Consider the following 16,888-nt stretch of genomic DNA (forward strand, 5'->3'; position numbering starts at 1 on the left):
GCTATAATTCTACGAACGACATTGGTACAAGAAACTGCATAGAAGTCACATGAGCTGGAGGTTTTATGGAAGCTGTATAAATTTATGCTAATAGGAAGGAAGCTAACGACATGACATACCAACACTAGGGGTAGACCATTGACAGTTATTACACTGCATTTTTCGTGAGTAATTGAAATAGGAAGTGACACTTGACACAAGAAATACTCCACATGTTTGCTTCTGTTTGCCATAATTTTTGAAGTGGTGTACACACTGAAATATCACGATCATTAACACTTCGTAATCGTACTTAATTACTGAGAGTTATTCGAACTAAGTCTGTTAGAGGTCATGTATGCATTTCTTTTATTTAATGATGGACAAGGAACCAAAATGTATCTTATAATTTATAATGAGTAGAAAATATGGGTCAGATGGATTACACAGAGGTTGTGTGCGGACACTGTGTCTTCGGATTGTATGTGATGATGAATTGAAGTTGCACTAGGATTTTGTCTGTACTTATTCGAGGAGACTGACTAGAGGAAAGAGTTGTTATGGAAGTGAAATGATATTGGTGCTGAGGTTTATATGTATCGACGTATTGAAGAGGTATTATTGAAGTATTAAGATTAAGTGATGATGATGATGATTATTGGAGTTTTAGTGGACAAGAGGTAAGGTAAATGATATGTGATGCTGATGATTATTGGAGTTTTGGTGGATAAGAGGTAAAGTAAGTGAGGAGCATATTTTTTTTTGTTGGTCTATATGGAACAAGGAGGATGAACATGGCAGACTAGAACACTCAAGTAGAAGGAAGATTGTCTACACACACACTTTTTCAAATCACTAAGCAGTATATACTTTTTTTTGAGAGAAGAAGCATTTGCATATCTTGGCTCACTGACAGTTGTTCAGCAACTGTACAATTTGATCTGGCTTGGCAAACATTGGCCTTGACATGATGACTATGACGTTGACTAACTATTATTGACTGTTATACATTGCTGCCACTACTACTTGACACACATGATGAACATAAAATTTTGACAGAATTGCATTTACACAGTTAACACTATTCAATTACACAGTAGCACTAATGTGGATGAAAGATGAGTGAGTGTGTTTTGTGTGTTTTCCTTTTCCTATCCCAAATTGGTACCAACCTATCTCCTAAATATTATTTTACTTGTTTGTTGTGGCTTGCACTGACACCCATAAATATTATAGGTTTACTGCTATTTGTGTATTGTAATAGTTAATATGACAACTACCTGATATTATTTGTGCGTTTATTATGATTTGTATGTTTAGTGTAAGAGCATTGATAATAATTTTGTTAATTGTGTGTGCACTCAAACTATTGTTCATGACTGAACTGTCTCATTAGTGATAGTGAAGATTATGGACTGTTACCTGCACTTGTTCAACATAATGGGTACCACTTGGAAATGTTTAATTTGTGCTAATGAACTTTGAGTAACTGACTGTTTAGTGATAGGGAATATTATGGACTGTTATTTGCACTTTTTCTACATGATTGGTGCCACTAGAACATGTTTAATTTCTGCTGATGAACAGTGTGATTAGTGATAGTGAATATTATGGACTGCAGTCAGCACCTGTTCAACATTGCTGGGTGCCACTGATGGACTGCTTCTACTGAAATGATGTCACTTGTTGGTGTCTGCACCTGCTCAACATTGGTGGGTGCCACTGATGGACTGCTTCTACTGAAAAGATGTCACCTGTTGATGTCTGCACCTGTTCAACATTGCTGGTGCCACTAATGGAACTGCTCATACTGAAATGGTGTTACTTGTTGGTGTCTGCACCTATTCAACATTACTGGGTGCCACTGATGGACTGCTTCTACTGAAATGATGTCGCTTGTTGGTGTCTGCACCTGCTCAACGTTGCTGGGTGCCACTGATGGACTGCTTCTACCGAAATGATGTCACTTGTTGGTGTCGGCACCTGCTCAACATTGCTGGGTGCCACTGATGGACTGCTTCTACTGAAAAGATGTCACCTGTTGCTGTGTGCACCTGCTCAACATTGCTGGTGCCACTAATGGAACTGCTTATACTGAAATGGTGTTACTTGTTGGTGTCTGCACCTGTTTAACATTGCTGGGTGCCACTGATGGACTGCTTCTACTGAAAAGATGTCACCTGTTGATATCTACACCTGTTCAACATTGCAGGTGCCACTGATGGACTGCTTCTACTGAAAAGATGTCACCTGTTGATGTCTGCACCTGCTCAACATTGCTGGGTGCCACTGATGGACTGCTTCCACCGAAATGATGTCATTTGTTGGTGTCGGCACTTGCTCAACATTGCTGGGTGCCACTGATGGACTGCTTCTATTGAAAAGATGTCACCTGTTGCTGTGTGCACCTGCTCAACATTGCTGTTGCCACTAATGGAACTGCTTATACTGAAATGGTGTTACTTGTTGGTGTCTGCACCTTTTTAACATTGCTGGGTGCCACTGACGGACTGCTTCTATTGAAATAGTGTTACTTGTTGGTATTTGCACCTGTTGACCATTGCTGGGTGCTACTGCTGGAACTGTCAACTACTTGTTTCTTGGGCTATGGTAAGCATTTATGTGAATATTTGTATAAACTGATTTTTTGTGTATTACTGTTTGTGAAAAGTTATGAGACTCTTACCTGCACATATTCGTTATTGCTGACGCTATTGATTGAACTGTTTAACCACATAATACTTGTGTAAACTGTTATGTATAGTCACATGTATGAAAGAATTTGTATTGCTTACTGTATTTTATATATTAGGTTATTGAAAGGTCAGTGCAAAGCCAAAATTTTATCTAGTTATATGATATTTACGCATTAATATTATCTTTTATTTTTGTCTGTATTTTTTTTGGACGAATTTGGTGGTATTTTCACCACCAATGCTGGCAAAAATACCATCAAATTCTGGCCCGTGGAGGAAGGGCATATGAAAGGTGGCTACACTGAGCCACAGCGCCAGAGATCGCGCCAGAGAGTTTTGTTTCGCCGCCTCCACTGGCAGTGATTATTGAGATGTCGTAGTGGGCAGTGCGTGTCGAGAACTCGTAGTAGGCAGTGGTTATTGAGAGGTAGCGGAGGAGTGTGCTCGCTGAGATGTCGTAGTGAAAAGTGTTTGTTCCATGTCTTATGCAGTTGTTTGATGGAATAGATAGCAGATGTTGTTCTAATGGAGATATTGTAATGATTTGAGAGGTTTTCATCAATATATGAAGGTAACAAAACTTGATTTATTTTTCATTATTTTAATGTTGTAAATAATGCGTTATTACAGGTTCAGTCAACAAAGCATCTGGCTTGTGTTCTTGTATTAGAGTGTAATTCTGGGTTTCTTGCGTAATTATAGTATTTCTATTTTCTTTAATTATTTCAGTATAAATGGTATTTGAAATTTCTTGTCTTGTTGAAGAAGAACCGTGCCAGATGTGTACGTTGAGTCATACTTCCACACACAGAACAGTGACACTTGTGTTTTGGTTTCGTAGGTTTATAGTTGCTGGGGACTTAATTAATTAATTAATTGTGTTAATGAAATTTTCCATTTCATTTCTTGTTGTTGTTCTATGCAGTCAGATTGCGTAATGATACTAGTCAGGGCCAACCGTTTACGAGACTTCGTAATCGGACAGACAGCTACTAAATCAAAAAATTAAAAATTATTTGCATTCTTTTTTTTTAATTAAGCCCCCATGCAACAGTTAGATCTTAACAACTCGTCTTTTAATCTCTCGAAAGCGGCCTGACACCCATCAGTCCACACAAACGGAACATTTTTGCTTAAGAGGTTATTCAAATTTTCATAATTAAACACCTGTCCTTTTACAAATTCACGGTAAAATCCTGTGAGCCCTAGAAAACTTTTTAACTGTTTCCTAGACTTGGGTGGAGGGCAATTCCTTATTGCTCTGGGGTTTCTCTGGGTCTTTCGTAACACCAGCAATGGTAATTACATGCCCTAAAAATTTCATTTCCTGCTTCACAAATTCGCATTTCTTTAGCCTTAGAGTCATTCCGCCATGGCGCAATGCTGTAAAAACTTCATCTAACAGATCACAATGGTCATGCCAAGAGGCATTAGCCAACAATAGGTCGTCATCATATACAGTTAATCTTGAACTCAAAACCGGGCCCAGCACTTTATCTAGGGCCCTGCTGAATACGGACACAATGGCAGTACTCTATACTGATAACACCTGCCCGCAAACAAGAAGGCGGTTTATGGCCTAGATTCTTCTCCAAGTTCTATTTGCCAGTAACTAGCCGTCAGATCGAGGCTAGTCATGAACTTAACGTCATGAAAACGTTGCAAAATCTCCTCCATACTCTCTGGTCTGTCTATTTCGCGTTGAACGACCCTATTCAACATGCGTGCGTCAATCACAATACGCACACTACCATCCTGTTTTGCTACAATGACCAAACCGTTATTGTATGGACTCGTACTTCTTTCAGTCACTCCCCATTCGATCATCTTATGTATCTCCCGTTTCACTGCTTCCTTTTTGGACAGCGGTATAGCATACGGTCTCACGAAGAATGGTTCGTGCGGAATTACATGAAACTTGCATTTATATCCTTCCACAAGCCCCGGTTTGTCTGAAAACACACTCTTATTCGTCATTATTACTTCATACAGGTCTCGTCTTTGTTCGTGTGTTACGTTTGACACACCGTCTACAATACTTTCCAATTCAGTTTCTACACTATTGCCAATGCCGAGATTCGTCACATTACAGTAGTTCAAATTCATACCTACGTCAATAGCATCCGGCCAGTTAACAACGTGTATAGGCTGGTATTGCCTATGCACACCGTCTCCTGCCTCGTCAAAACTAACTACTATTGTTTTATCTTGTGACGCACATGTCAAAGTTTTGCTTTCGCAATTAATCACTGCACGGTATTTTAATAGCCAATCTAACTCGATAATTACTTCCGTAGTTAAGTCTGGCACGACGACAAACTCTTGTTCAAATTGTGCCCCACATATCTCGAAGTTGACAAAAATCTGTTTTGTGACCGGTTTACTGGCCTTCCCAGTAGCACCGATAATTTTCAGTCCTGTTACTGGCATAACGACGATACCAGGTCTGTCTTTCAGTAACTCAAATATTTTCCCAGATACAGCACTCAATTCTGCACCGGTGTCAATCAACATGTTTAGTTGTAGGTCGTGCATATTAACAGACACTACTATCTGTCTACACTTGTCCTCGACTGTTTCTTTATTTTCCCACAATAAATCCTCGTCTATATCCAGGTCATTCCAGAAAAAACCATCCGGTTTTGATCCTAAATCCGGCTTATCTGGCGGCTTTTTCAGCCTCTGTTCACATACAGTTTTAATTTCAACACGTTTGTCCTTAGGCTTAGTCTGTAGCTTCGCCTCCAATACCGAAACCTTTTCCTGTAACTCGTCAAATAGTGAGTGTTGCTTTGCTATCAATTCACTAATTGTCACCTTCGTTGATTCCTCGTTGGCCAGATTGATCTCATCTGCCAATCTACCTGGAGGAATGTGCCCAGTAGTATCTGCAATTACTTCCTCTGGATCTGCGCAACCAACATTGCTATCGTCCGACCGTATAACGTCAGCTCTAACCTCATACACGCTGTAATCTACGTGCTTTTCTACCAATCGTTGTCGGCTATCACTAAAATTCTTGCAATCTTTCTCCATAATACTATCGCAATGTTTAAACTGGAGTTTTGCGTCGGTTGGGTCGGCTACTTCTATCACTATAACTTTCGGTAAGGTCTGCCGGTTAGGGCCAGAACTTTCCGTTGCTACTTCAACATCCAACTCCCGCTGAACGAACCACGACGAATCTTGCTCGTGCTCTCCATTAACATCAACTATTTCTGGTAAAGTCTGCTGGTTAGGACCAGAACATTCTATCACTTCACAAACACTATCTTCCTGCTGGACGAGACGCGGCAAATCCTGCCCGCGCTCCCCATAAACACTTCTCCCGTACAGGCCCCTATAATCTCTTAGTTCGTCGTATAAGCGACCGAACTGCCTTAACCAGACCTCATCCCTCTCTGCATCCGCTCGCTCAATGACGAACGTGTTATCCGACACCTGATTTTCTCTCAACACTTGCGAATCATTCTTAAACTCAATCTCCAGTTCCGCTGTGTGTGTTACAGCTGCCACTTTATAATCGATTTCCGGAACACTACTTAAATTGTTCTCACTGACAGTGAATGTATTTTCTACTGCCGTGTCTACAGCTGATCTACTACTTGTGGGCGCACTCCTTTCTCCTAACTATGGCACACTCTCCCGCCGTTGATTATTCCATATGGAATTTTCATAATGACGACACCTGGGTTTTCTCCTGTAATTGGGCCGCCAAAATTTCTCCACGCCCGGTCGGCCCCTCATGGTTTCCCTTTCTCGTCCCAGCAGATCTGCTCCCCAGATGCTGCTGAGGCGGCTTATCACTCTCTCTGGCGTTATTACTATTCTGTGAAGCCCGTATCACGTTAGTATGATACTGGTTTCCGTCATTCCTGTTATTATTTGCATTGTACCGATTGTCATTAAGGTCCGAACCATTATTGTTATTACTGCCATGGTTGCGGTATGCATTATTCCCATGGTTATCGTTGTTGTGGTTGCTGTGGTACCCGTTGTTGTTACCACGGGCTCTACCACTACCGCGATTATTGCGCCAATTGTCCTCGTCCTCAACTCTTTCGAGGAAATCATTGATTGTCTTGTAATTGCTTCCTACGTAGCGTTTCGTATCATCTGGAAGCTTCTTGTAGAGTTCCCAGACTATTTCGGATTCCGTGCGGCGATCACGCAAATATTCCAACTTGCGGATCCAGCCTTCACAAAACTCTTTCATCGAGCCACGCGAATTCGCATCGAAAGGCCTCGATACGACAAATTCGCGCCAGACACTTCGTTGTTTTTTCTCTGACCAGTATTCAGCCAGAAACAAATTTTTAAACTCGTCAAAAGCCAGGTTCGTAATGTTGAGGTTTAAGCCCCAACGCTTGGCATCACCAGCCAACACGTCAATAACCGCATTAATTTTTCTCTCATTAGTCCATGATCTGGGTAAAATTCTTTCACAATTTTAATTAAATCCGTCGCGTGTATCCTGCCGTTTTTCAAGGGGTCGAACCGCTCCTCTTTCGTTAACAATTCCGAACTATGTGCACAGATTGGCACATAACCCTGTTTTTCTTTTCTAATTCCAACACTCTCGTAATTACTTGGCAAGTGGTTATAGGAAGCGTTTCCACTTCCCTCTTTTTCTCTTCGCAGGTATTAGTCTGCTCCCTCACTTTAGTGTCTACTTCAGACACTAAAGCCTTTAAAGTTTCCACCTTCTGATGAGCCTCTTTTTTCACTAATTGAATTTGTTCCGTCACCTTATTCTCGATGATCGAAGCAACTGTTTCCCCCTACACTTGTCTCAATTCTGCTAATTTCGGAATCAAAACGAGTATTTATGCTCGCAATTTCCGCCTGAACGCCTATCATTTGCAGTTTAAGATTAACGATTTCGGTATTAATTACATCAATATCTTCTTTGATTTTATCAACTTTTGTGTTAACAACTCCAACATTGTTGTTAACAACATTAATAGCTTTGTTCTGATTGTCTAGCTTCCTGTCAATTTTTTCAGACTGAGCTTCTTGCTTGGCAGACAGAGCTTTAATTTCTGCCGATTGACTCTTGATTTCGTTAGTCAAAACATTCAATAAATCAGTTACATTCCCCAGAAACTACCGGTTTTACTTCCATATCGGCTTCTTCTTTAATTGTCCCCCCGTATTCGTCATCAAGGGGCTCAGATTTGATTTTCACTTCCGATTCCGAAACATTTTCTAAAGTTTGGAATTTCATTTTTGCTCTCTGTTGCGTTTCGGCGGTCGCGTCTTTCATGCTAGCCGCCTGCCCTTCAACAATGGGTTCCGCGGTGCGTGTTTCCCACTGGTCGACCAATTGTTCCGTACCCAAGTCTACCAAATCCTGGTAATTGTTGCCTTCATTCGTTTTACAAATTTTCAATATTAATGACAAATCTCAAATCTAATTAGGATTCCTCCCACTACTTATTCTCGCTGACGTAACGACCTGTTCGTAACCAGTACTTTGTTACGAGATTTTCACAATGCAAAATTCGTGTCCAGAACAACCTCAAATCCTAAGATTGTCCTGTCACCAGGTCGCCACGTGTAACCTCCCTCTCACTTATCGACCTTAATGACAGTGAAAAATTAAACCGCGTGCACCTAATGGAAATTTGGGAAAAGCAATCGCCACTGAAGTTAATTTGTCGGTAAAGAGGGAGGAAAGGGTAACATCTAAATGAAAGGAAAAATGCAAATGGAATTGGTGGAAAGTAATTTTGAGAAAAGGGTAAAATTAATAAAGAAAGTAAATGTGCGGTCGTTACGTTAACAATTAATTGGCATTAATTAGATATTTGACATTTGGGTAAAATTACGGTCGCCAGTCCAGTGGACAACTACTATAATAACTGAAAATGAAAGATCAATGCACATATAATTAGCACTAAAAGTGTGGCAACTGAAGGTTGACATGTGTTGTGTGAAAACTGAATGTTTGTCAGAAGTAATAAATTTCGCTACACTCTGACTTAATTTAGTAAAAGAATTAATAAAACTGGAGAATTGAAAGTTAATTTAGTGACAGTAATTAACAGAGAACTTTGTTTCTGAAGCACTACAAAATTCAATAAAATAAGGTTAGTCTTAGGCTACCTCAACAATCATTTCAGAAGCTACTTCAATCTACGCAATTTAGAAATAAGAGATTCAACTTTGAACTTGAATTAAATGATTCTGAACAACTAACAACAGTAAAATTTAGTACGTACCAAGCTGAGCTGCAGTCACAGGTAAGCTAAAATATGGTAACAAAACTCGCACTCTTAATTTGTGCTTGTGTAATCTAAATATTGTAGCCAGCTATGAATATTTTAACTGAACTTTGAAATTAAAGCAGTGAAATGGAATGATATTACTTTAATGCTGGCGTTTGAATTTCGACGACACTCGGGTTCATTCCGGAAAAGGAAGGGACCCTGTTTGGAATGCAATTGGGACAATGAGCACCAAAGGTTAAAGCTAAGTTGCTGTAATTTTGTGAGGGAGGCAAATGGGACAATTTTAAAAGCTGAGGTCTGCCATACAGTTCTAAAACTTTACGTGCTTCAAGTGTTCCTTGTTGGTTGATTGAAGATTTGAAGTCGTCGGTTGAGGAGGTGGCGACAGTCACTCATTGTCGGCCGTCGTTGTTGCAGAAGCTGGATGTTGGCGCGCCTTCTTCTCGACAGTGTCACCAGGCGAAACGGGATCTTGATGTGCGCCAGCTAATGCTTCCCGTCCGCGACACCGTGTCAGAAACTATCAGAGCAAGTCGAGCGCAATTATATGCTGCCAAACCCCGAAAGCCCGGCAACTCGCTGGAGCGTCACATAACACACCTGCTCCACCGCCCTACTCTCTCTGCCCGCGCTCCACGCGGCAGAGTTCACACTGCCAAAGATCCTAAACACTTTGGTTCTCCACACGACCTATCGATGTAGTCGTTTGATAGCAAATACAAATAATATTTACAAAACAAACCAATTATACATCGACATAAATGCATATATATATATATATATATATATATATATATATATATATATATATATATATTAAACCAATTACAATATATAAAGACACAGAAATGTCATATCTTCAGGTAACAAAATAAGGAAACAAATTTATAGTAAAATACATGGAAATAGGAGGATATGCATTTCCGGCGTTACAACATGCTGTAGTATTTCGTGCAGAATGGGTTAAACAGCCATCACGTTGCTACCAAAGGTTCCACTTAGTCTGCAGTTTAACTTCTTCTAGTATCCGTGGAGGATAGTCTGTTAGATAGTTACGATGCTCGTGCGGGTTCAGTGTTTCATATATGAGAAACGGGCCTATGGGCTGATGGTTCACTATCCCACACCGCACATTTTCACTCCATGGTCGCTTTTCCACCTGACGAAGCCAAAAGGGATTGTCAACAGACCAATAGTACATGTTTCGGCGGCCACGACTGATAAATGTGACTTCATCACTAAACAAGATACGAGATACATTTGGAATATCCAGTCTTAATGCCCATGTGCAGAAGTTAACACGAGTCTAATAATCGTTTCCATTGATCTCATGATGGAGAGAGATAGGTCAGGGATAGAACTTATGTTGATGGAGAATATGTAGGTCACATGTCTGACTCATGGCTATTCCTCGTGCGATTGTGCGGGAGCTAACGTGAGGATCAACTGCAACAGTAACGAGAAAATTAATTTTCGTCTCTTCTGTCGTCACTTGTTTCCTTCTGTTACGTTGTGTAGTTGTTACACTACCACTTTTATGTAACTGGTTGGAGAGGTTAATAAAAAATTGCCGAAATGGTTGACGTGTATTGGTATATCTTGCCGCATACACCTTGCAAGAACAAACTACATTCTTCCTACAATCTCCATACACTATGAGGTTGTCGGTTTTTCTGCATAGGTAAATCCCATCGTGCACTCACGATCTACTGCTCGGACTGTCACACACTAACTGATTATCAAGTTAGAATGCACTCAAGGAACACCGAAGCACACTGTGAACAAACATAATATCATACCTAGCAACTACGCAGGTTGAGTAGCACAAACAAAATACTATAACTTATATACGACTGGCACTAGAATCCTGCAACACACAACACTGATATTTTAGTTTACCCTCTATAACTGCCCACGTCGTGTTGTGCCGACTCCACTGTAGCTTGAATGGATTTTTAAGTTTGTTTTATATGCCCGACTTCTAATTTCACCACACAAGTCTCCAGGGTTGAGCAGTTATTGCCCGATGACGACACGCAATATAGTTTGTTAAAGCGGAGTTCGCTGTTATTAATTTTGTTTTTAGATTTAATTTTACTACTCGTACAGAGACTCAAAGTTCCTTTGTTTAACAGCGCGTCGTCAAAATAAGTATGAAATGCTACTGTCTTTGCAATAAATAATGTCGACTATTGAGTTAAAGTTCGTACCTATTTTGCCATTTTAGAGAAGAGAAACCTTAAGCGCTTCTGCTTCTATAGTCTCAGTATCAAATGTCCACTAATTTCAATTTACTTCCTATCTCAGTTCAGTATTTAACACAAATTATATATCAATGTCATTTCAGAGATATTACGTCGGTTTTACACTAACGGAATAACACGTAATTGTCATTTAACATCACTTTTATTAATAATCCTTTTTCTTATGACGTAAATGTTAATGAATGATCACTATCTAGGAGGAAAGAATGATTAATCCAAATCATGAGATAATAGCTTTTAATGAGCCCGCAATCATTAATTAAATAAAAAGTCACGTTCAAGGATGATATGCGAACAACTTTCGTTACGTCCGTTTTCACGTATCTGTCAAAACTAATCCTGTCGCCCACAATTCAAATTAACAGAAAGTTTATGCTAGTCCCCGAATTAATTCCTTTCAGATACGCGCACGACCGAGCAGCAGAACGGAACACAAGCGACTTGTTTTAACAACCGAACAACGCAATGACGTTACATTACGACAATGTCCGCCCAATGAACATCTCTTTGACTTTGTCTTCTCTACTCTGCTTAATTAAATTATTTCTAATTACAAGTTATTCAGCTATTTAACGAAAACATCTAACAAAAAATAAAATAAATTTACCCCAACGTAAAAGATCCGGTATATCTCTCAGTCCGAACAGGCCTTGGAAGTCCCAACGGAACCAACCGGCCGCCGTGTTATCCTCAGCCCACAGGCGTCACTCAATGCGTATGTGGAGGGGCATGTGGTTAGCACACCGCTCTCCCGGCCGTATGTCAGTTTACGAGACCGGAACCGCTATTTCTCAGTCAAGTAGCTCTTCAGTTTGCCGCGCAAGGGCTGAGTGCACTCCGCTTGCCAACAGCTCTCGGCAGACCGGATGGTCACCCATCCCAGTGCTAGTCCCGCCCGACAGCGCTTAACTTCGGTGATCTGACGGGAACCGGTGTTACCACTGCGGCAAGGCCGTTGGGTCAGTTTACCCTGCTTTTAGTTTTTTTAATGTCTATGAGGCCTGTTTTATGTAAAAAGTATATGTTTATACGAGGAACACACTTTCTGTTTGTTGTCTAACATATGAGCAGTTATTGCGGCGCTTCCCGCGCACGGGCTCCCGGGTTCGATTCCCGGCGGGGTCAGGGATTTTCTCTGCCTCGTGATGGCTGCGTGTTGTGTGATGTCCTTAGGTTGGATAGGTTTAAGTAGTTCTAAGTTCCAGGGGACTGCCGGCCGAAGTGGCCGTGCGGTTAAAGGCGCTGCAGTCTGGAACCGCAAGACCGCTACGGTCGCAGGTTCGAATCCTGCCTCGGGCATGGATGTTTGTGATGTCCTTAGGTTAGTTAGGTTTAACTAGTTCTGAGTTCTAGGGGACTAATGACCTCAGCAGTTGAGTCCCATAGTGCTCAGAGCCATTTGAACCATTTTTTCTAGGGGACTGATGACCATAGATGTTAAGTCCCATAGTGCTCAGAGCCATTTTTTTTAGTTATTGCGGAAATAGGAAGTGCTATTGATGTGTGGATTTCACAGAATATATATATATATATATATATATATATATATATGTGTGTGTGTGTGTGTGTGTGTGTGTGTGTGTGTGTGTGTGGGTGGGTGGGTGTGGGTGTGTGTGTGTGTGTATGTGTGTAGTATAGATAATGAAAGACAGGGGAAAGAACTTTAAGTTCCATTTTACAAAGCCGGATGAAATGGCAAATACGAAATGGCAAATACATTTAGCATGGAGCTAAGAGCTACTCTAATAGAAAAATAGTCCTTAATTTTTAGATATTGTTCAGTGTAATCGTTCTTGGACGATCGAATTTACCACATTCTATGAGGCAGGAAGCACAGCTTGAAGAGGGAATTAATTTTAATAAATGAATCGTTTTACTGGTATTTATGAAAGCTGCCCTTAGTCTGTTAACAGTAACGCCGAGTTGCGAAACCAAGGGTGGCCTGCAGTCTTTCTGAGCCACACTTACCATGTGCCTTTAACGTTACGGTGTACGGCCATTGACTTTGTACATTCCGTTTCTGTTTGGAGAGTCTACTACGAAAAATCAGAGTACGGTGGGGAAACGTCTCTAGGGTTCCCACACTTTCTTCTCATCCTAGAATGCCTTCGGATCCAGTACATTAATTGCAAAACCCAATCCATGCACCAATTGCTTCACAAATTAATCACCCATCCTGGTACCCTGCTGAGTCATAACATGTCTCTTCATACCTTATCCATACTTTCTTGCCGGAATCTGAATCGACTCCCAGACCACGACGATAAAATTCGTCCAGAAATACACTCCTCTTTTCTACCCTAGTTACAATACTTCACTGGAGGACATCCATTTTCCTTCCTTCCCCATCCTCTACCACACTTTTTCTTGTACGCTATCTGTGATGGACCCCATATTTATACTCTTCTCGCCGGCCGGAGTGGCCGTGCGGTTCTAGGCGCTACAGTCTGGAACCGAGAGACCGCTACGGTCGCAGGTTCGAATCCTGCCTCTGGCATGCATGTGTGTGATGTCCTTAGGTTAGTTAGGTTTAATTATTTCTAAGTTCTACGCGACTGATGACCTCAGAAGTTAAGTCGCATAGTGCTCAGAGCCATTTGAACCATACTCTTCCCACCATTTTAATTTACATGCACCACTAGAATCAGCATTATACCATACTATCATTAATATTGACATCAGTAATTATATTTTAACTGCAATACTAAATCATCTAACTAGTTTTAAAATCATAAATGTTGCCCACAAAGTATTTTAAATAATATTGTTTAGTTCCACAAAATTTTCGGCGAACTGCCGGATGTTTGTAAATTCCTGCCACAATATTTCGGCGCAGAGTCTTCTGGTCATTTTCAGATGATACTGGCGAAATTGCGCTGAGCTCTGGTATTTAAGGCCCCGCCGCCACATGCGTAGTGGATTCACTTGGTGTTGCGCGTGCGCTCCTCGAGCGCGTTCGATTCTGCTGCACCGCGCGCCCTCCGTGGTGAAAACTCGCTGCATCGATATCAATTCGATTGTCTTCCCGCCGTTCCATCACAGAACTACGCCGACTACGGAGGTCACGAAGTTTTCCAACGATTGGATTCCATGCCGAATTCAATTGAAATCCGCCGTCTCGATTAATAAGAGATTCACTGTCAGGCAGTCGTATTTCCACGGATTCATTAATTACAGAACTCCAAAAGTTCGATGTATGGGCCACAATTTTGGTCTCATTGTAATTCATTACATGACTAGTGGAATTACAATGTTCGGCGATGGCAGACTTACAAGGCTGAAGGAGGCGAGTATGCCGCTGATGTTCTATAATGCGATCCTGCACAGTACGCGTCGTTTGCCCTATATAAGATTTGCCGCATTCGCAGGGAATCCTGTAAAAACCTGCCCTGCGCAACTCTAGGTCGTCTTTGGAAGATCCCAGCAGCGACTTAATTTTTGCAGGAGGGCGAATGATTGCTTTCACTTTATATTTTCTTAGTATTCTGCCTATTTGCGCTGAGATATTACCAACATATAGTAAATAGGCAGTCGTTTTAAAGGCCTCTTTCTCTTCTTTGCTCTGTCCCTTACAGATCTGCAACGCTCTCTCCACTTGTTGGGATGAATACCCATTCTTCAGAAACACAGTCTTCAGGTGCTCCAGTTGCGTTTGCAAACTATCGGTGTCAGAGATGACGTGGGCTCGGTGAATAAAGGTCTTCAAAACACCGATCGTTGGTGCCAGATGGTGGCAACTAGGGGCTTGCAAGTAAAGGTCTGTGTGAGTGGGCTTTCTGTAGACTGAATGACGAAGTATGCCATCGCTCTTACGTCACACCATGACGTCTAAAAACGGCAGGCAACCCTCCTTCTCCAACTCCATAGTAAATTTTATGTTTCCGTGTATGGAGTTTAGATGCTGTAGGAACTCTCGCAGACGATCCAAACCATGAGGCCCAACTATAAAAGTGTCGTCCACATATCGCCAGAATACTGTTGGTTTGAAAGTGGCCGAGGCGATTGCTCACTCTTCAAAGTATTCCATAAAAAGACTGGCCACCAGGGGAGATAAAAACTCCCCATGGCGATACAGTCAGCTCCAAGCCTATTGCCAATGAGATGTAGTGAGTCCACAAGAGGTACAGTTGTAAAAAGTGAAACCACATCAGAACTGACCAACAAGTCATAACTTTGCAGACTTAAGTCATTGCTTTTGCAGTATTTGTTCACGCAGTATCTCCTCACCTTAATTTTGAATTTGATGAGCTTTGTAAGACATGGTAGAGCTGAAAACATCGACAACAGTAAATGTAGCGTCCACATGAATATAACGTAGCCTAAAGTTGTTTTTATACTCCTAAATGATATTGAGTGTAGTACGTTAGACGTACGCTGAGGCGACAAAAGTCATAGGATACCTTCTAATAATGTGTCGGACCTCCTTTTGGCCAGCGTAGTGCAGGAACTCGACGTGGCATGGAGTCAACGAGTCGTTGGAAGTTCTCTGCGGAAATACTGAGCCATGTTGCCTCTACAGCCGACCGTAATAGCGACAGACTTCCCGGTGTAGGATTTTCTGCACTAACTGACCTCTCGATTACATCCGATAAATGTTCTATGGGATTCATGTTGGATGATCTGACTGGTTAAATAATTCGCTCTAAATATCCAGCATGTTCTTCAAACCAATCGCGAACAACTGTGGCCCGGTGACATGGCGCATTGTCATCCATAAAAATTCCATCGTTGTTTGAGAACATTAAGTCCATGAATGGCTGCACATTGTCTCGAAATAGCCGATCATAACCGTTTCCAGTCAATGATTGGCTCAGTTTGACCATTGGAACCAGTCCATTTCATGTAAACACATCTCACACCATTACGGAGCCACCACCAGTTTGCACAGTGCCTTCTTGTTGACGACTTCGGGTCATGGTTGGAGGCATCTACGCCACACTCGAATCTTACCATCAGCTCTTACTAACTGAAATCGCGGCTGATCTGACCAGGTCATGGTTATCCAGTCGTCCAGAGTCTAACCGAACCCACCGATGTGGTCACGAACCCAGGAGAAATGCTGCAGGCGATGTCTTGCTTTTAGCAAAGGAATTCACTCGGTCGTTTGCTGCCATAGCCATTTAACGTCAGATTTCGCTGCACAGTCCTAACGGATACATTCGTCCTATGTCCTACATTGATTTCTGCGTTTATTTCACGCAGTGTTGCTTGTTAGTTAACAGTGACAGCCCTACGAAACCTCGCTGCTCTCGGTTGTTCAGTGAAGACCGTCAACCAGTGCGTTGTCCGTGGTGAGAGTTAATGCTTGAAATTTGCTATTCTCGGCACACGCTTGACACTGTGGATCTGGGAATACTGAAGTCTCCAACGATTTCCGAAATGGAATGTCCCACGAGTCCAGCTCCAACTACCATTCTGCGTTCAGAGTCTGTGAATTCCCGTCGTGCGGCCATTATCACATCGGTCGCCTTTTCACATTAATCACCTGAGTACAAATGAAAGCTCCGCCTATGCACCGCCCTTTTGTACCTTGCGTATGCGATACTGCTGCCATCTGTAGACTTGCATATTGCTATCCCATGTCTTTTTGCAACCTCACTGTATAATATGAGATGACTTCCTTAAAATCTATTAACCAGGCCACAGCGACCCAACATTACGTCTAAACGATTGACTATAGAGGCACAAGAAACTTTAACTCTGTGCACAAAATTTC

At 41.6% G+C, this 16,888-nt stretch overlaps 1 protein-coding gene and 1 pseudogene across 1 annotated transcript in view; one reads left to right on the forward strand and one right to left on the reverse strand.

The window, feature by feature from the left end:
* Positions 1–16,888, forward strand: part of LOC126252470 (uncharacterized) — a 1,574,240-nt gene that overhangs the window by 610,599 nt on the left and 946,753 nt on the right. The window lies entirely within an intron of this gene.
* On the reverse strand, positions 12,015–12,132 carry LOC126254203 (5S ribosomal RNA; annotated as a pseudogene).

This window comes from Schistocerca nitens, chromosome 4, assembly GCF_023898315.1.
Source record: "Schistocerca nitens isolate TAMUIC-IGC-003100 chromosome 4, iqSchNite1.1, whole genome shotgun sequence".
NCBI lineage: Eukaryota > Metazoa > Arthropoda > Insecta > Orthoptera > Acrididae > Schistocerca > Schistocerca nitens.